This window comes from Peromyscus maniculatus, chromosome 1, assembly GCF_049852395.1.
Source record: "Peromyscus maniculatus bairdii isolate BWxNUB_F1_BW_parent chromosome 1, HU_Pman_BW_mat_3.1, whole genome shotgun sequence".
NCBI classification, from domain to species: Eukaryota; Metazoa; Chordata; class Mammalia; order Rodentia; family Cricetidae; genus Peromyscus; species Peromyscus maniculatus.
Window position 1 is genome coordinate 62,424,747 of NC_134852.1, and position 22,104 is coordinate 62,446,850.

Genomic DNA, 22,104 nt, shown 5'->3' on the forward strand with positions numbered 1-22,104 from the left:
AATTCCAAATAAAATCTCCATCTATTTCTAGCCTCTTCTTATTTCTCTTAACTTCTCTTTTCCTCTCCCTCTTTCTCCGTTTTCTAAAATGTATAATTTACTAAGTCAATGCCCTTGACACAAAACCCTGACTTTTACTACGGTTTTCATCAGCTTATAAAATACTGTTTTATTTCACAAGAAGACTGATGATACACAGACAGTCCTGGATGAAACATCACATTTTTGATGCAGGCATCTGAACATTAAGTTAGGCTTTCTTACTACTTAACTACCCACCCCACCACACTAGTTTTTCGATTATCAGTTCTACTTTGTCAACATCACAAGCTGTTATAGATCTAAAATTTGCTTACAGATAAGTAAAATCACTGCTGCACACATTGTCTTATTTGGCTTCAATGCCATCTGCTTGCTTATGTTTCCTTTCATAAAACCCACAAGCTCTGCCCCTCATACTTTAAAAAGTAACTCCTACATGGTCTGTCTAGATTCAGATCGCATGTTCCCTGTGCCCAAGGTATTCTAGACTTCCTGTGGCTGTGTCTGACCCCCTCTGTGGCCGGAATGTGCTCTCTGCAAACATCTACTGTGACTCATTCTGTGTCTGTTGGTTTGCTTTCTTTCACACACTCTGTGAAGGCAGAGAGTGTGTGTTCATTACTGTGTCCTTCATAGTCAGTACTTTTTCCTCTGTAGGGAATGGGCCTAGAAAATTCTTATTGAGTAAATATAGAATTGCATGAAATGATAGAGTCTGACTGATCAAAAAATAGATGCAATTGCTTACTGTTTAAATGGGGAAATGGTAGCACTGACTAATAAAGTACTTATAATATTAGAATTATTTAAAATGTTTTGAGTAGTGCTTGGTCCAGAGTGATGTTTATGTACGTATTAGTGGTTACTGTTAGAAATAAGTTTGGTGATGTTAAGAAACATATTTGAGCACACAAATTCACACACAAGAGTCAGAGACTGGCAATTGGGAATGCCAACAAGAATTGGTGACCTAACTAAGAAATGAACACAGAGAGGAATGACCTAAATAGAGAAATGAACAATATCCAGGCTCCAGCTCCAAAGTCACTGCATAAAGCTAAACAAATGTGTATTTTGAACCTACTAATGAAGGTATTGTTACATACCATGTGATAGAACTATCACCACTAATGAGTAAGTGTATGTAACAGCAAAATTGAAGTCATTATACCCAGGGCCAAGGTTCACTCTCAAACTCAATAATCAACAGTCTCAGTGTTCCCTGCAAACTGATATCTGTCTGATTAATGTTAATAAAACCTTGTTTTATATATGTTTTTAAAAAATTTGTTTTATTTTCAAATTATATGTGCATGAATGTATTCACATGAGTGTAGGTGCCTTGGCTAGAGGCCTCAGATCCCTGCCTCAGAGTGAGTGCTGGGAATATAAATTGAGTTCTATACAAAAGCAGTGTATGCTCTGGGAGACATGTTTCCAGCCCCTGATTTTTTTATTGGGTCTTTTATGTATTGGGAATGGATGAAAATGTAAACTGTGAGTTTCTAAGTATAGTTGAAATACAAACACACTTGCATAGATAGATAGATAGATAGATAGATAGATAGATAGATAGATAGACAAAAGGACACACAGAGAGGGGTAGTTCAGCCAAATTATTTATGCAATTTATAATATTAAGTAGATATGAATGAGGAGAGAGCCAAATGCAAGTTTGAGAACTGAAGATTGTTAAAAATTCAATTAGAGAGTCCTATGGAGAAATTGGATCAAGAGGAATAAGGAGGATGAAGGGCTTTATGGGAGACATTAAAATCTCAGTAGAGAGTTATCAAGAGACCAGATCCAGAGGGAGACATGTCTTCTAAAAGATGCAGTTAGATGAAAATAAATAAATAAATAAATAAATAAATAAATAAATAAATAAATAAATAAAATCTAAAAGAATGAAGAAAATGTCTGAATTATAGGATACCAGTGTATGAAAAAGTAATTTAAAAAGCAGGTTCTGATACCATATTTAAAACAACATTTTTTCTTTTTTCCTTTTTGTTTGGCTTTTGAATTAGCTGTAATAGACTGGTAGTAGGAATGAATTTACAGGAAAACAAAATACTGAAATTATTTTGGCATATGTACCTCTTTCTTGATAATAGAATTCCGTTGCTATTTATATTCTACATGGCCTTTTTGTTCCGAACGTGGCTAATGTTTACTATAAGATATGTGATGTCTAATTTTATTAGCATGAAGACTCAAGATTGTGTAAACATTACCAAAATATCTGACTTAACCTTTCATCTATATCTTTGTTTGTTGTTTTAGATTAGTGATTTTTCTTTCTCATTGCTCTTTCTTCCTCTGATGAGCTTTCCTCCTCCACTTCCTCTCTTTCTCCCTCCCTCCATCTCTTCCTTCCCCCTCCCATTCTTCTTTGCCTTCTTTTTTGTCCCTTAGAGTCAAATGGAAACTTTTGGTCAGATTGCTGATTAGAATTATTTGTCTTGAATGTGTTAGAAACTGAGGGTCATCTTGCCATCCATAAGAGACAGTAATGATTCCTTATTGTGACAGAAACCAAGACATAGATGAGCAGTGTTGCTTAGCATCATTTCACTGTGAGGAGCAAGATGTGTGGACTGGACTATGCAGCTAGTCTATCAGAGAGCAGCAAAGTACAAGGAGGAGAGCTAAGATATGACACAGGTGTTTTTGTTTGACTCTTATGTAATTTGGAATATATTTAAAAGTTAGAATGTACTAGCATTCCTGTTTCATTTTATAAAGTAAAATTCATTAAATTCTTACATGGAGAATCTGATAGAAAACATTTTAATGGACTGAATATTCTCTGAACCTTTTCACTGTTAGTTATTTCCCCTTCCAGAATGTTTGGTTTTGATTGATTGTGCTGGCTGTGAGCTTCAATTTATGAGTTTGTGACTAGGCTGTTCAGAGCCCACTTTCAAGATGGATATATGGTAACTATCATACAATATCATTTTTATTAGAGGTTCTATCTGTGCCAAGATAACTTGACCTTGTGTAAGTGTCTTTTCTTCCTTAATTTTTGAGACAAAGCTTAGTACATTTGACTCATCCTTTGTTTAGTAAGTATTGCTTTCTTCTGAGGTAATATTGATTTTTCTTTGATGTTTTATTTTGCTGAAAATTGAAAGGATTTTTTTTCAGACCAGATGATACATTGCATTTTGCTATTACTAAGCTTGGTGAATAAGATGGATTGCTAACATGAGGGAATATCTTTTAAAAGTCATGATCTATCTATAACCCTATAACCCCACAATGATTTTTGTGGAAGTTCATTTCAATTGCCAGATTTCACATTTATTATTTATTTTGTGTAACAGTTTGGAAATTCAAAATCACTATGTTTTTTCAAACATATGGATTAGCTAGTAAGATTCCTAGAAGCATCCATCCATTGTGGTTTGAATGTGTCCCTTCTAAATGCCTGTGTTAGGAACTGGGTGGAAGTATTAAAAGGTGGGACCATTGTTAATTGATTAAACCATGAGGACATAACTCTCATTTGTGGTGGTGTTATGCAGTCTGCTGTTTGGAGGCATTATGGAGGTCCTGATTTTCTTTCTGTAGCTGTGGTAAAATACTCTGACTAAAAGCCACTTGGATAAGAGTTTATTTAGCACCAGGCGGTGGTGGCGCACACCTTTAATCCCAGCACTCAGGAGAGAGGCAGGTGGATCTCTGTGAGTTCAAGGTCAGCCTGGTCTACAAAGTGAGTTCCAGGAAAGGCAGAAAGCTGCACAGAGAAACCCTGTTTCAAAACAAAACAAAACAAAACAAAACAAAACAAAACAAAACAAAACAAACAAAACAAAACAAAACAAAACAAAACAAAACAAAACAAAACAAAACAAAACAAAACAAAACAAAACGAGAGTTTACTTAGCTTATATTTCCAGACCATGATCAGGACAGAGATTCAAGGCAAGAACTTAAAGCAGAAACCATGGAAGAATTTTGCTAGATGGTTCCCTCACTTGTAGCTGAATGTTTTTCTGTGTCCCACCTGGTCCGCAGCCACTCCTACCCAAGTAAACACACAGAGGCTTATATTAACTAAAACTGCTTGGCCATTAGCTCAGCCCATTTCTGTTAATCTATATGTTGCCACGTGTTCTGTGGCTTTACCTGTGTGCCATTGTATGTGGCTCCCTGGACAGCAGGCTGGCGTCTCCTCTCAGCCTTCCTTTTCTCAGAATTCTCCTTGTCTGCTTATCCAGCCTATACTTCCTGCCTTGCTACTGGCAAATCAGTGTTTTATTAAACCAGTGTACAAAAGCATTATTTCACAGAATTCACTGGTTTGTTTTTTAATGGATGTTCTGCAAGCTTTTTTTATACAGCCCAGGACCACCTTCCTGTGGATGTTTCCATCCACAGTGGTCTAGGCCTTCTCACATAAATCAACCAAGACATCCCTTCACAAACATGCCTATAGGTCAATGTGATGAAGTTAATTACTTGATTGGCCTTCATTTCTCAGTAAACAAGCCTAGAGCTTGGAAACAGTGGCAATTCTGGATGATAGTTATGGGTGATTCTGAAACAGAGGGAATGGTTTCCAGGTGCTTAGAGACAGCAGGACCAGAGAGGGACCTATAATGGACAGGGCTCAGTGCAAACTCCTCTTCTTTGAGTCTGAAGGAGAAACTGTCCTGGGAATTGGTGTCACACATACTTACCAAGGCTTGTGTTCAACTGCTTCAAGTTTGTATCCTGCAAGTCTTCTTTCAGTAATTCACACTGTGACCTTGTATGAAGAAAGCAATTATTCTCTTCTCAAGTTCCCACATCAGAAAATGAGTAATCATAATTCTTGCTCCTGGGGGTTATCAGGAGATCTAAGCAAGTTAATATCTCTAAAGTGCAGGACATGTTTTCAAAACTAAGAGGCATTATATTTCTATTGAAAGAGGAAGTTAAATATCTTCTTAATGTGTAAAAATGGAGATGATAGGTTTGACTTATATAATTGACACAATGAGTACACAATAACAAATATATTATTATATACAAAGATATATACTAAGAGCATATCATTTCTAGTAGCTGGTAACAATAAATGCAACAAAGTGTTCAGTGTTAAAGGGGAATGATGAGAATTGGCCCCGTGTGTAACACTGTTTTCTGTGAACACATGAGGATCCAAGTTCAAATCCCTAGCACCATGTGAAAAGCCAGGCATGTTTGTGCCTGCCTATAAACCTGACATTGGGTGTTCAGAGAGGGGTGGATTCTGAGAGCCTGGTGGCCAGACAGCCCAGTACAAATGATTGATTCCAGTTCAGTAAGAGACTTTGTCTCAGGGTAAGAAGGTAGAGAACAACAGAGGAAGGCAGCACTCTGGATGTTCTGCTCTGGTCTTTGAATTCACAGATACATTACAGACATAAGTAGAACACACACACACACACACACACACACACACACACACACACACACACACACACCAGAATAAAATTGTCTATCTAGAAAGGTAGCAAAATGCTGATTTGATTATATTTACTAATTTTCAGAATTATTTATCTTATATGTAATATCACCCTTTCTCTGACATTAAAAATTAAGTTTGCTGAATTTTGTGTAAAAGTTTAAAAGAACATTCCCATTTTGTAAAGTTCACAGTATACATCCTCATTATTATATTTGGGGACTAATATACTCAGTTTGTAGACACTCTTCATGTGCAATCTGTGAGTGCTGTGGGTTTCGCTTCACAGAGGAAGAAAGGTTTGACCAGGTAAGCACTGTGTCCAAACTGTGGCTCTTAAAGAAGTCATATAAACAGCGTGACATTTGCCTGAGACATAAGTAGGTGGAGTTTTTCATAGGGACCTCTGGTTTCCCAATAAACACACAGAGACCTATTTTTCATTATAAATGCTCATCCAATAGCTTAGGCTTGTCTCCAGTCAGCTCTTACAACTCAAATAATCCTGTGTCTATTAAAATATGTGCTTCCCCAAGGCCTGTTTACTTCATCATGAACTTCTCATGTTGCTTTTGCATCTTGCCCGAGAGTCCTCAGACTCTGCCCTTTTTCTTAGCATTCTCTCTTCCCCGAAAATCCCACCTAGATATCTGCCAATTAGATTTTTATTAACAATGAGAGCAACATATTTTTACAGTGTACAAAAGGATTATCCCATGGCAGATGACTTTTCTCCCAATGCAGAGGTCCTGTAGGTTAAAGGGTGCTGGGAATACATAGAATCTTGCCCCTTGGTAACTTATAACTTGATTTGTACATGGAGTTGAGACCCAATCATTTTCTTATCTCTATTTATTCTTCTTAGAAAGGAAACAAAAACAAAAACAAAATTTAAAATTTATTTAATGCTAGGAAATGGCAAATATCAAGCAGAATGTCTTTTTGTTCTTGTATTTTGAGAAATGGTCATACTATGTAGTCCTTACTGGCCTGGAACTCTGTAACTGGAACCAGACTGGCCTGAAATCACAGTGATCTGCCTGCCTATACCTCTGCCTCCTGAGAGGTATAGGATTAAAGGCATACAGCACCATGCCTGGCAGCAGATGATTTTAAATAATGGAGCTGTCAACTGTTTATATCATGATCTTAAATTGTGCACATACATAAAATAATTCATAGTTTTAAAATATTTCTTTTATGTTGATAAACCAAGATTAGAAGATAATTAATAATTTATCTATTTTCCCATTCAACCTTTTATTTTTCAGACAGTTTCTTGTATCTCAGGCTGGCTTTGAACTCGCTGTGTATCTGAGACTGACCCTGAATGTCTGATTTTCCTGTATCCATTTTTGGGGTGCTAAGATAACAGGCACACACCATGCCCAGCTCTCACTCAAGAGTTCTAAAATGAAGTTACAGACACTGTGTCATATTTTTTAGGCAAAATTCCAACCATGAAAATGAATTATTCAGCCTTGCAATACATAGAGGCATGTTTAAGTGACTCAATCTTTCATCCTTGTAGCTTATTAGTATGGTCATTTAAAACTACTTACTAGGCAAATGCATCTTCACACACATCCATCTTTATGTATTGAGTGTTCTAGTCTTACAGTTATTTTCTTAAGACTGTCACTTTTCTATTCTCCAAGAGTGTAAGCATCTAACTAGAACCTAGCTTCTTTGGAATCTCTCTGGTTAAAGGAAATGCTTACATGTCATTGAAATACAGAGGTCTATAGAGTTAGAATAGATTTATTTGTGGCAGAGGATGGGTTTCTCACTCCAAGGATTGACTTGAATTTCAATCCCAGAGCATATGAAAGGCTGATCTTTCAGAGATTCATAAAATATTTGGAGATGTGTCTTTTCAGTTTTAACCTTTTAGCCATTTTGAGACTTAAGCAGTTACCATGTATCAGTTTAATGGCACAAAATTTCTGATTAGAAAGAAATCAATAAAGACTGTCATCATTCATTCTAGCCTGAAAAATAACAAGATATCATTTGTAATGATACACACCCCAAAAGATGTGTCGAGGGTGTCAGATGGTAATTTAATCATCTGTACATAAAGTATGGCTTGATGCATATTCAATCCTCTTCTCCAATGTACAGAGCATGACAATCTCCTTCCACTCAGCTCATGGCCAAGGTTGGATTCTCCAGGAAAGGGAACATTTTTCTGTTTGAAATTAAGTATTGATTTTCATTGATACATATTTATGAGGTATAGTATGATGACTTGATTAATGAATACCCTGTGCAAAAGCAAATTTTGGCCCTTAGCACTGTTGTTTTCATACACATTTATTATAATACCAATATTCAATCCTCGTGAATATTTATAAAAGCAAGGTGCTGGTTTGATAAGCATAGAGAGTGTGTTGTCAGTCTGACCAACAGGTAGGGTGGAGGCAGGACGGGTTCAGCCAGTCTCTCCCTTGGGGCTGAGTGGGATGGTGAGTGTTGACCTGTCCATCGGAGAGAAGCACGCTGAGCTGGGAGCCCTGTCAAGGCATGAACTCGCTTTGTTGCATCAGGAGTGGACTTATATAGGTTGGGGTGACAGGGGGATGGGGTGAGGATAGTGGGCCAATGAGATGATGCCTTCCTCAGCAGTTACTAGGCAGAGGACATTCTAGGTTGGGTAGTGCTGAGTCACTCGTATGCAGAAGTCATGTCCAAGGATAGGTCGCCAAACTTGAGCTAGGCTAGGGAAGTTACACTGGGCTTCACACCCAGGCCTTATGGGGCCCAACAGTGTGTGCTGGTCCAATTGGAATAATTACTGTTTTATTTTCATATTATCTTTTTATATGCAGGTTTTGTATTCCTCTCTTGTGTTTCAGATGGATGACAGGCAAGTAGCTGTGAATTGGTGTTGTAGAAAACTAGAATGCACCTCCTTACAAAGACTTTTGTGCAGTCTCTCTAGCACCTGGACGAGTGGATGTCTTGGATATTCCTTTGAATGTTAGTTACAGCCCTGTCGTTAAACCTCTTATACTTCACATGCATCATTCTGCTCTAATGGGGGTATTTAGCACTTTCCCAGCATCCCTTCCAACAAACCACAATAACTATTGAGTAATCATGTTTTGTCTTGATACCTGGATTTCACTTCTCTTGCCCCACATGCTTGCAGTTGTCTTATACAGCCTTGGTTTTTAACTCTCCCTATCTCTCTAATCTAAGGTTTGTTAAGTTCATGGTTTCAATTTCTGTAATGCCCAAGACTGAGGTGCTAGCTACATATGCTGAGAACTTTTTTGATGGTGGGGACTCTGTAGTCCTGTTGCACATGTAAGGCATGGTACCAATAATTATATCAAGACAACTAATTTTCTAATTTGTTAATCCATGAATTGATTGGTTGATTCATGAGTGTAAAGTCCTTCTTACTTAAAAAACTCTTTAAGTTCACATCTCTTAATGGTTTAGTAGGGACATTTATATCATAGCCACCAATCAGTTTAGCACTTAACAATTTTGTTAAATTCTCTCTCTCTCTCTCTCTCTCTCTCTCTCTCTCTCTCTCTCTCTCTCTCTCTCTCTCTCTCTCTCTCTCATTTCTGCCTGCTGTCTCTTGATGTGTTCCTTTCGCCTTATTTATAGTTGTTATTATATTTCCTGCTGCTTTCCCAAGCACATTTACACTATTGTTCTTCCTTTACAGCATCTCTTTACAAGCAAATAAAAATATTTAACAAATATTTTTCTCCGTTTATAGAAATTTTCTGTGATTTCTGGCATATTGTATTGAAATCTGTTTGTGAAGATAGTTAAAGCAATGCCCTAAACTTCTCGTTATAATTTTAAAAATCATTTATTGTATACTATTGTTAAAAGTACCTGTGCTTAGATGAATAAAGGAACTCACTGCACATGGACCACCTAGAGTTCTCCACAGAGCACGCTCATCTCCAGAGTAGCAGCATCTTTTGCCTAGTCAAGGAGTATAGCAGGTGCCTTTTGTTGCAGATATGTTGTGTCTTCTCAAGGTCATGAGAAGATGAATCCAGTTCACTGCCTTGATAGTTGAATGTGAATGTTCAATGGGAATCTCAAGGTAGAGTCCAATAATGCATGTGTTACCATTAGTCCCCCCTTTTTTGTGGGGAGCATTGAGACAGAGATTCTCTGTATAGCTTTGGAGCCTGTCCTAGAACACACTCTGTACACCAGGCTGGCCTGGAACCCAGATCCACCTGCCTGTGCCTCCTGAGTGAGTGCTGGGATTAAAGATGTGCACCATTGCTGCCCAGCCGTCAATCCCTTTATATAAACGAGGGAGCTATGAACTCAGAAAGGTTATCTAACCCATTTTATCCCACTGAGTATTTAGACACAGAAGGTCTAAACTACCCTTCCTTGTTCTAAGAGTGTCCTTTCTAGAAACCATGATTTGGAACATTTACATTTTGCTGAGCTATTTAGTTTTCTTTTCCCTTTTTTGTTAAATATGTTTATTGTTGAGTTATAGTGGTAATAATATTTATCATAGACTCTGTGATCCATTGGCTATGTGATTTAAAACAAAATACTGAATTATGTTGGTCTCATTCATTTCATACATGAAATCATTGTATGAGTTGCAGTGATAAAATGTGTATGCAATTATAAAGTTTAGAGCTATAATTCTCCTTATTTGTTTACAGGTATTATATAGAATCAGATGATAATGATTGTGCATGTCCATCAAATGGATGGCAGTCTAATACCTTGTCAATAAAGTTTTTAGATAAACAATGTTCTGTTTATTTTGAAGGCCTCCATCTTTGCTGCTGTTACTAGACTGCATCCATTTTATCATAACTTTTGTGTGTTATTATTTTTTCATAGATCCATGTAGGCCCTGTGCTTGCACCTTCAATCTCTGTGAAGTCATATACTCCTTGCTTGGTTGATTCAAAGGGCCTTGTTCTCCTTATATCTCTATCCTTTCTGGTTCTTATAATCTTTTGACCTCCTCTTCTACAGGAGTCACTATGCACTGAGGGGAGGGATTTGATGGAAACTTCCAATTCAGACTCTGCATAATGTCTGGCTGTGGGTCTCTGCATTTGTTCCCATCTGCTACCAGAGAAAGCCTATCTGATGATGACTGGATAAGACACTGATCTACGAGTATAGCAGAATATCATTAAAAATCATTTCATTGAATTTTTTTAGACCAGTAATAGTTGGTTTTACCTTAGGTCTCTGGATTATCTAGTCTCTGGTTCTTGGTTACCCCTACTGTGTTTGGTATGAGTTCCTTCTTATGGAGTGGGCTTTAAGTCAAACCGGACATTGATTGACTATTCCCACAAGTTCTTTGCCACTGTTGTCCTAGCATATTTTGTATACAGGATAGATGTAGGACAAAGGTTTTGTGACTGGGTTGGTGTCCACACATCTCTTTTGGTAGCCTTCAGGGTACCTTCCTGAACCAAAGAGACTAGAATGTAGGGGTAAGTTTCCATGTAGGCACAAGCTCAACTTTTCCATGTTCAATGAGTTGTTTGGGTGTTTTCTTGGCAATGGGGACCTGCTGTTAGTATGTAGAGAACAATCCTTTTTCTTAGCAACAGCCTGGGCTGTTTGGAGATTTCTATTGGGCCCCCCTTGGCCAACAACCCAATTGAATGCAGTGCATTCCCACCACTGCAAGGCTTACCTGGCTACAAAAGATGTCCAGTTGAGACTCTGTATCCTCTAAGATAAAGTGGCCTCATTAGGATTAGGTTCATAGAGTAGAGGAAGTTTTCACTGCATTAGTTTTCCATACCTTGACCCAAATACCCCCAATTTCACCTGTCTTTCTCCATATTCTCTGCCTTAATTCTATCCCCCTAACCTGATATCACCACATTTGTCCCCACTTGCCCCCAGGTTACCCTAAAAAGTCTATTTTATTTTACTCTCCCAAGGAAACCAGGTTCCCCCTAGATATTTATCTTTCACTAACCTCTCTGGGTCTCAGGACTGTAGCTTGCTTATCATTTACTAAATGTCTTATATCCACTTACAAGTGAATATATACCATATTTGCCTTTCAGGGTCTCTGTTACCTCACCCAGGATGATTTTTTTCTAGTTTCATCCATTTGATATTGTGTGATATTTGATTGTATTCTGATACTCTCAAGACTGATAATAGTTTGTTTTGAATTAGAGAGTAGAGTTAGCTACTAACTGATTAAAATTAACCACAGAGGTTTTGAAGAACTGAGGACAGATAGAGAGACAGAAAGTAGTAGCATGGGGCTTAGACAGGGTCTCTCCCCTTTTGGATGGAGGAAGGAGAGAGAGGAGGTCACTGGTTGCTTCTCTGATCATTCAGATTCTTACCCCAATATCTGACTCCTGATTTTTCATTGATTAAGAATAATTAGATAAACACATCAATTTACCTATAAATTTCATGATATCATTAAAAAACTGAGTAATAGTTCATTATGTAAACAAATTTTCTTTACACATTTTTCTGTTGAGGGATATCGAGGTTGTTACTGGCTATTATAAATAAAGCCACAATGAACATGCTTGAGCAAGAGTCCTTGTGGTAGGTTGGAGTGTACTTTGGGTATATGCAGTGATGGAGTGTTCCTTTTGCTCTCCTTGCCAGTATGAGCTGTCACTGATATTATTCATCTTAGTCATTCTGACATGTAAGATGGAATCTCAAAGTAGTTTTGATTTGCATATCCCTGATGTCTAAGGATGTTGAACATTTCTTTAAGTGTTTCTTAACCATTTGAAATTTCTCTAGTGAGAATTATCTGTTAAGATCTGTATCACATTTTTAATTGGATTATTTGCTTTTTTTATATCTAGTTCTTGAGTTCTTCATATATTTTGGACTTTTAAAAATTTAATTAATTTATTTTACATCCCAACTACAGTTTTCCCTCCCTCCTTTCTTCCCATTCCCTTCCCCTTCCCATCTACACCTCCCTCCTTTAATCCACTCCTTTGTTTCTGTTCAAATAGGGCCAGGCCTCCCATGGATATCAACAAAGCATGGCATATCAAGTTGCAGTAAGACTAAGTACCTTCCCTTGTATTTAGGCTGGGCAAAACCATCCAGTAGGAGAAATAGCTTTCCAAGAGCCAGCCAAAGCATTAGAGACAGCTCCTGTTCCCATTGTTAGGAGCCCCACAAATAGACCAAGCTATACAACTGTCACATATATCCAGAGAGCTTAAATTAGTCCCATGTAGGATCCCTGGTTGTTGCTTCAGACTCTGTGAGATCCTATGATCCCAGGTTAGTTGATTCTGTGGGTTCCTTCCTTCCTTCCTTCCTTCCTTTTTCTTTTTTCCTTCTTTCTTTCTTTCTTCCTTCCTTCCTTCCTTCCTTCCTCCTCTCTCTCTCTCTCTCTCTCTCTCTCTCTCTCTCTCTCTCTCTCTCTCTCTCTCTCTCTCTCTCTCTTCTTTTGAGAAAGGGGTTTTCTCTGTAGCTTTGGTGACTGTCCTGGAACTCACTCTGTAGACCAGGATGGCCTCAAACTCACAGAGATCCACCTGTCTCTGCCTCTCGAGTCCTGGGATTAAAGGTGTACGCTACCACTGCCAGGCTCTGTGTGGGTTTTCTTGTGATGTCCTTGACTCCTCTGGCTCCTACTATCCTTCCCTCTTTTCAGCAAGATTACCCTAGCTCAACCTAATGTTTGGCTATGGGTCTCTATATCTTTTTCCATAAGTTCCTAAATGAAGGTTCTCTGATGACAATCGGGATATTCACCAATCTGATTACAGGCGATGGCCAGTTCAGGCTACCTATCCATTATTGCTATGAGTTTTAGCTGGGGTCATCCTTGTAGATTTGTGGGAGTTTCCCTTGCATCAGGTTTCTACCTGACCCTGAAAGGCCTCTTTTTCTAGTCCTGTCTTTCTATATTCTCTCCCTATACCCATACCCTAACTTGAACCCTCACGTTCTCATGCCCACCTACCCACAGTCCACCCAAGAGATCTCTTCTGTTTCCCCTTTCCAAGGAGATCTATGTGTATCCTCTTGGACCCTTCTTGCTACTGAGCCTCTCTGGGTCTGTGGATTGTAGCATGATTATTCTTTACTTTACAGTTAATATTCACTTATATACATGCCATGTTTATCTTTTTGGGTCTTGGTTACCTCATTCAGGATGATTTTTTTCTTCTAGTTTCATCAATTTTCCTGAAAATTTCATGATTATTTTTTACCACTGAGTAATACTTGATTGTGTAAATATACCATATTTTATTTATCCATTCTTTGGATGAGGGGCATTTAGGTTGTTTCCAGGTTCTAGCTATTACAAATAAAGCTGTTATGGACATAGCTGAGTAACTGTCCTTGTGGTATGATTGAGCTTCTTTTGGGTATATGCCCAAGAGTGATATAGCTGGGTATTGAGGTAGATTGAGTCTCAATTTTCTGAGAAAATGCCATATTGATTCTGAAAGTGGCTGTACAAATGTTCAGTTCCACCATCAGTGGAGGAATATTCATTCCCCTTTCTCCACATCCTCACTAGCATAAGCTGTCATTTGTGTTTTTGATCTTAGCCATTCTGACAGGTGTAAGATTGAATCTCAGAGTTGCTTTAATTTGCGTTTCCAAGATGGCTAAGGATGATGAACATTTCTTTAAGTATATCTCATCTTTTTGAGATTCTTCTGTTGAGAATTCTCTGTTTATGTCTGTATCCCATTTTTAATTGGATTATTTAGCTTTTTGATTTCTAGTTTCTTGAGTTCTTTATACATTTTGGAGACTATCCCTCTGTTGCATGTGAGGTTGGTAAAGATCTTTTCCCTTTCTGAAGGCTGCCATTTTGTCCTACTGACATTGTTCTTTGCCTCACAGAGGCGTTTCAGTTTCATGAGGTCCCATTTATTAATTGTTGATCTTAATTCCTGAACTTTTGGAGTTCTATTCAGGAAGTTGTTTTCTGTGCCAGTGTGTTCAAGGCTGTTCCCCACTGTCTGTTCTTTCAGTGCAGTGTAGCTGGATTTATGTTGAGGTCTTAGATCTACTTGGACTTGAGTTTTGTGCAGAACGATAGACATGGATCTATTTGTATTCTTCTACATGTTGACATCCAGTTATGCCAGAACCATTTCTTGAAAATGTTTCTTTTTGCCATTGTATGGTTTTGGCTTTTTTTTTTTAAAATGAAAAATCAAGTGTCCATAGGAGTGTGAATTTATGTCTGGGTTTTCAGTTTGATTCCATTGATCCATGTGTCTGGTTTTATGACAATACTGTGCTGTGTTTGTTACTACACCTCTATAGTAGAGCTTGAAATCAGGAATAGTGATGTATCCACCAGTTCTTTTATTGTACAGGATTGTTTTAGCTATCCTGGGTTTTTTTCCCTTATAAGTTGAGTATTGTTCTTTCAAGGTCTGTAAAGAATTGTGTTTAAATTGTGATGGATATGGTATTGAGTCTGTAGATTGCTTTTGGTAAGATTGCTATTTTTACTATGTTAACCCTTCCAATTCATGAGCATGAGTGATTTTTCCATCTTCTGTTGTCTTCTCCAAATTCTTTCTTCAAAGACTTGAAGATTTTTTTTTTTTTTTTTTTTTTTGTTTTTCGAGACAGGGTTTCTCTGTGTAGCTTTGCGCCTTTCCTGGAACTCACTTGGTAGCCCAGGCTGGCCTCAAACTCACAGAGATCCGCCTGCCTCTGCCTCCCGAGTGCTGGGATTAAAGGCGTGCGCCACCACCGCCCGGCTAAGGTGAAGATTTTATTATACAAGTGTTTTACTTGGTTAGAGTTACTCAACATACTTCATATTATATAGTTTTACAGTGGAAAAGTGTTGTTTTCCCTGACTTCTTTCTCAGTACATTTATAATTTGTATATAGGATGACTACTGATTTTTTTATAGTTAATCTTATATCCAGTCACCTTGTTTGTTAGCTGTATGAATTCCCTGATGGAATTTTTAGGGCCACTTACATATATTATTATATCATCTGCAAATAATGATACTTTGACTTTTCCTTTATAATTTGATCTCCTTCAGTTTGCTTTAGCTAAAACACCAAGTACTATTTTGAGTAGATAGGAGAGAGTGAAAAACATTATCTTGTTAGTGATTTTGGTGGAATTTCTTTGAGGTTTCTCTTTATTTAATGATGCTGGCTACAGGCTTATTGTAAATAGTCCTTATTATATTAAATATATCCCTTATATCTCTTAATCTCTCCAGGACTTTATCATGAAGGGGTGTTGGATTTTGTCATATGCTTTTTCAGCATCTAATGAGATAATCAAGTTTTTTTCTTTCAGTTTGTTTATATGGTGGATTACATTGACAGATTTTTATATGCTTAGCTACCCATGCATCTCTGGGATGAAGTCTACTTGATCATGGTGGATGATTTTTTTTGATGTGTTCTTGCATTTGGTTTGCCAGTATTTTATTATTTTGCATCAATGTTCATGAGGGAGATTTGTCTGTAATTCTCTTTCTTTGTTGCATCTTTGTGTGGTTTGGGTATCAGGGTGATTGTAGCCTCATAAAAAGAGTGGGCAATGTTCCTTCTGTTTTTATTGTGTGGAGCAATCTGAGGAGTTTTGCACTGACACCATCTGGCCCTGGGCTTTTTTTGATTGGGAGACTTTTAATGACTGCTTCTATTTCCATAGGAGTTTAGGTCTATTTAAATTGTTTATTTGATTTTGATTTAATTCGAGTATATGGTACCTGTCCAGAAAATTGTTCATTTCTTTTACATTTTCCAATTTTGTGGAGTACACATTTTTGAAGTATGACCTGATGATTCTCTGGATTTCCTCATTGTCTGTTGTTATGTCTACCTTTTCATTTCTGATTTTGTTAATTTGGATGCTCTCTCTCTGCATTTTGGTTAGTTTGGATAAGGGTTTGTCTATCTTGTTGATTTCCTCAAAGAACCAACTCTTTGTTTCATTGATTCTTTGTATTGTTCTCTTTATTTCTATTTTATTGATTTCAACCCTCAGTTTGAGTATTTCCTGTCATCTCCTCCTTGTGGGTGAATTTGCTTCTTTTTGTTCTAGAGCTTTCAGGTGTGCTGTTAAGTTGCTAGTGTGAGATTTCTCCAACTTCTTTTTGTGGACATATAGTGCTATGAATTTTTCTCTTAGTACTGCTTTCATAGTGTCCCATAGGTTAGGGTATGTTGTACTTTCTTTTTCATTGAATTCTAGTAAGTCTTTAATTTCTTTCTTTATTTCTTTCTTGATCCATTGGTGATTCAGTTGAGCATTATTCAGTTTCCATAAGATTGTTGGCTGTCTGTAATTTGTGTTGTTGTTGAATTCTAACTTTACAGCATGGTGGTCTGATAAAATACAGGAGGTTATTCCAATTTTTGAGATTTGCTTTGTGACTGAGTATGTGGTCAATTTTATGGAAGTTTCCATATGGTGTTGAGAAGAAGGTATGTTCTTTTGTGTTTGGGTCCATTTGAGTCATAATATCTGTTAGTTCCCTCATTTGTCTGTTAAGTTTTTGACTGGCAGACCTGTCCACTGGTGAGAGTGGGGTGTTGCAGTCTCCCATTATTAGTGTGTGGGGTTTGATGTACAATTTAAGATTTAGTAATATTTCTTTTACATATGTGGGTATCCTTTTATCTGGGGCATAAATGTTCAGAATTGAGATTTCATCTTGATGGATTTTCCCTGTGATGAACATTAAATGTCCTTTTTGATCTGTGTTGATTGATTTTAGTTTGAAGTCTATTTTGTTAGATATAAGAATACCTACACCTGTTGTTCAAATTTCTAAAGGTCTTAAATGGTCTTTTAATAAAAAACCCAGAGTCAGATATTGGAGTAAATGTTGAAAGATCAAAGTGACATTGAAACAAGTCACTGTTGGGTCCAGGGTCACATAATAATAGTGGACAGACCACAAAGTCTATTAAACCAGAAGCAAACTTTCTTCCAGAAAAATAAAAATAAAAAAATTTAAATAAATAAAATAAAACATCTCAGGGCACAAAAGCTTATCAGTTATCTGAGACCACAGCCAATGTTGGAATTCTGGGGCTGTGGCTATGGAGGCAGGTACTGGCCCCTTTTATAGTGTCAGGCACGGGATGCATGCTAGGAGTCACGTAGAAACATCAGGCATGGGATGCATGCTAGAAGTCATGTAGAAATAACCATTAAAAGTTAGCATTGGTAACAGGCAATTGTTGGCTATAAGGGGCAAGGGGGTTAAATGTTAACCCCTGACTATTGACAGAGGAGCTGGCTGAAACGCAGTCAGCCATTGTTAGCAGTTAACCTTTAGAGCTGATGACTGTCAGTTTTTATCTCTTAAGCTTATAATTTTATATTTCTATATTCCTGGACCCTTCATCATAGCTACTACTTACCTCGCCAATTCCATGAATCCTCTGACTGAATGTCTCTGAGTCCTAAGCCAAAAGGGATCCAGCCGAAAGGGGCTTCCAGCTAAAAAGGCTCTAGCCAAAAAAGCTTCAGCCGAAAAGGGCTCTAGCCAAAAGGACTTCAGCCGAAAAGGCCTTCAGCAGAAAAGTCTTCAGCCAAAAAGCCTTTAGCTAAAAGGGCTTTCAGTTGAAAAAGGGCTTTAGCAGAAAAAGGCTTTAGTTCCTGTCTCCTCAGGCCTTATATACATTTATCTGCTCAACCATATTACTTACTTCCTAGTGCTGGGATTAAAGATGTGTGTGCTTCTCAAATATTAGTTACAGAGGCATAAAATCTCTAGTGCTGGGATTAAAGGCCTGTGATTCCCAACTACTGGGATTAAAGGTGTGTGCTACCACTACCTGGCTCTGTTTCTCTCCTAGACTTAATCAGTCTCATGTAATCCAGGGTGGCTTTGAACTCACAGAGATCCGGATAGATCTCTATCTCCCAAATGCTAGGATTAAAGGTGTGTGCCCACTGCTCGGCATCTGTTAAATTTAGTGGCTGGTTCTGTTCTCTGATCTTCAGGCAAATTTTATTATGGTACACAATATATCACCATAGATAAGTAGGTATCTCTTAGTGTCTGTATAACCACTGTCTAAGACCTTCTGGCTTTCAGAGTCTCCATTGAAAAATCAGGTGTTATTATGATGGGTCTGCCTTTATATGTTACTTGGCCTTTTTTTCTTTGCAGCTCTTAATATTTTTCTTTATTCTGGATGTTTAGTGTTTTGATTATTATGTGTCAAGTGGACTTTTATTTTGGATCCAGTCCATTTGGTATTCTGTAAGCTTCTTGTATTTTCATAGGCATTTCCTTCTTTAGGTTGGGAAAGTTTTCTTCTATGATTTTGTTGAATATATTTTCTGTGTTTTTGAAAGCTGGTATTCTTCTTCTTCTATTCTTATTATTGTTAGGTATGGTCTTTTCATGGTGTCCCAGATTTCCTGGATGTTTTGCATTATGACTTTGTTGGCTTTAATGTTTCTTTTTGTTAGCTTTAATGTTTTTTTTGACTAGTAAATCTATTTCCTCTACCCTATCTTCAATTCCAGAGATCCTTTCTTTCATCTCTTGCATTCTGTTGTTTATGCTTGTATCTGTAGTTCCTGTTAATTTTCTCAGATTTTTCTATTTCCAGAATTTCCTCAGTTTGTGTCTTCCTTATTGCTTTTATTTCAATTTTCAGGTCTTGAACTGTTTCCTTCACCTGTTTGATTGCTTTTTCTTGATTTGGTTTTCTTGACTGTATTTAAGGGATTTATTGATTTCTTCCAACTTTTTGTTTGTTTTTTTCTTTGATTTCTTTAAGGGAATATTTCATTTCCTCTTTAAAGGCCTCTATCATCTTCATAGAATCATTTTTAAGGTTGTTTTCTTCTGCTTCTATGTTGGGATGTTAAGGCCTTGCTGTTGTAATCCACTAGATTCTGATGGTGCCATATTGCTCTTTATGTTGTTGAATGTATTCTTAAACTGGCTTCTACCCATCTCTTCCTCCAATTGGTGCAAGTGGTGTCTGTATCTTAGGAGCTGCTCTTGGTTCCATCAGCATTGGGTGTGTCTGTGTCTCAGGGAGCTTCTGGGGTCTAAGGAGATGGGTGGGTTTGTGGATGGAGTGGGACTTGTAGGTTGCATGGTCCTATGTGGGATGGTGGTGGGCTGGCCTTCCTGCAGTAGTCTTGCCTGCTGGCCTGAAACTCTTGATTCAATCACAGCTGTTAGAGTCTGTCTCAGGGAGCTGCTGAGGTCTAGGAGGATGGGTGGATTTGGAGGACTGAGTGGGGCTTGTAGACTTCAGAGTCCAATGGGGGGTGGTGATGGACAGGCCTGTTGCAGGAGTCCTGCCTCTGGCCTGCAACTGGGGCTGCAATGGGTAGGGGTAGGGGAGCACAGATTATGTCCCTGGGCCTAGGGCTTAGGGGGTGGGGTGACCTGCTGGAAAAACAGCCACTCACCTCTTGGTCCAATTGGAGCTGGTGGAGTCTGTGTCTCAGGGAGACGCTAAGGTCTCAGGCAATGGGTGGTTTGGGGTACTGAGTGGGGCTTGTAGACTTCAGGTTCCAGTGGGGTTTTGGGGTACTGAGTGGGGCTTGTAGATTACAGGTTCCAGTGGGGGCTTGGGGGGATGAGTGGGGCTTGAAGACTACAGGTTCCAGTGGGTGTTTGGGGGACTGAGTGGGTCTTGTAGACTACAGGTTCCAGTGGGTGTTTGGGGGACTGAGTGGGGCTTGTAAACTACAGGTTCCAGTTGGAGTTTGGGGGACTGAGTGGGGCTTGTAGACTACAGGTTCCAGTGGGGTTTAGGGGACTGAGTGGGGCTTGTAGACTACAGGTTCCAGAAAATAAAAAAAAAATCAGTTTTTGTGTGTATTCTTATCAGGCTAACCATTCTAGAGATTGACTAGAAACACAATTAAGTTTCAACAGCAATTTTGATATGTATGTTTGAACTAAGTTTTAATATAAATTATAGATTGTATTTTTATCAAAATTTTTATATTAACATTTCAGGGAAATCCTGGTTATAACAATATAAAAGGCTTTAGAGAAGAATTGAATTTGAAGTCAAGAGTAAAAATTGAATTGTGTTTTTTTAGTATTAAATTAGCTTGTTGTCAGCAATTATTTCTTAAAATGTCTTCTAGGACAGATTATTACTTTGCCATAGACAACTGCAGGCAGATACAAAGTAAACATACTGAAAGCAAAGTGAAAGTGAGCAAAGTAGAATATAGATTCATCTTGAGGTCCGCTTTGCTGTTGTTTTGACATTTGACCCAGTTTACTTGGAAAGGTGAGCCAGGTTAACCTTTCAGGATGAAAAATAAGGTATTTTCCTACTGTCTCATCAATGGCCTAATGAATTCTTGCCAACAGAAATAATACAAAATCTTCATTGGCTGAAATAATCAATTACTGCACACCGCCACTCTGCAAACATGGCACTCTGATTATTCTTTATCTTGGTGTAAAGCGATGGGCTGTCAAGTTTCTCATCTCCAGAGTGCAGTGAAAAACAGGTGGAGTGTCTTGAGTATGGAAGGGGCCAGTGTGAACAGAGCCTCCTCCATGAGCTCATGCCTTGGGCGTTACTGCTGGTAAAAGAAACTCTATGGCATCATTACTCTGTTTGTGGAAGGCTTTTTCATTTTAGTAAGGTTCCACTCTTACAGGAGCAGTACAAAGACATTGCAGAGATTCCCATCAGGTATCACACTGGAGTGACTTCCCATTGTTAACTCAGTGTCATGGGCTGAATTTATCACACAGCATGCATCAATCTGACTTATTATTATGAAATAAAGTAAACATTTCACACATGTTAGATTTTACACACAGCCCCTTTTCTTTTTACAGGTGAAAGTATCAATGCAGACTTCACTGCCAAAACTGTGTGCTTGAGTTTGCCTCATCTGTGAAAATCACAGAAGTGAGCACATCCAGAGAGCAGTGGATGAGCCTCTCCATGGGAAAGCCACTTTGCAATGACAGTATTTCCCCTGAGAGGTGAGAATGCAATGTCCTCTCTGTTGGCTTCTTGGGATTCCACCCAGAATTCTCCATGAAACATTCTCCTCATGTCCTTGTCCATGCTGTGAAGTACTCCACCACCAAGTTAAAGTCAGCCCACTGTGAGTGGTATTTTAAACTACCCAAATTTGTGCTGGGACATCCTCATCTCCTCCACGATTCTCAGGCTTTTCTGGTTTTTTTGTGTACAAATAGTACATTGTAGGGTTTTTCAGCTTTTGTGATTATATGGTCAATTCTTTTAATAGCATACAATGCCCATTATGAAAACTAATTACATGTGCTCATGTTTATATGTTTGTGTGTGATATGTATGTTTGTGAAAGAGCATGTATCTGTCTCTAAGCGTGTGTGTTCATGTGTATATGAATGTGTATATTAATGTGTGATTTTGCATGTGCTTATGTGTGCCTATAAGAGTGTGTGTGTTCATGTGCATGAATGCATATGTACATTTTGGCAAGCATGTGTGTTCATGTTTGTGTATTCATATGTGTGTGTGTGCCCATCAGCATATTTGTGTCCCTTTGTGTGCTTGTGTGTATGTGTGTGCTTGTATGTGTGTGTATTCTCTATCTTTATATGTGTGTGTATATGAACTGTGTATGTATACACTTATGTGTGCTTTTGTATATATAAGTATATATGTACGTACATATATGT

General features: G+C 38.1%; 1 protein-coding gene across 3 annotated transcripts in view; it reads left to right on the plus strand.

The window, feature by feature from the left end:
* The window catches only part of LOC143267045 (STAM-binding protein-like), an 87,909-nt gene that overhangs the window by 49,929 nt on the left and 15,876 nt on the right, over nucleotides 1-22,104 (plus strand). For all 3 annotated transcript variants that reach the window (XM_076543746.1, XM_076543751.1, XM_076543747.1), the window contains exon 2: nucleotides 21,268-21,417. The gene's annotated coding sequence lies outside the window, so the exon portion shown is untranslated. The remainder of the gene's footprint in view (nucleotides 1-21,267; nucleotides 21,418-22,104) is intronic.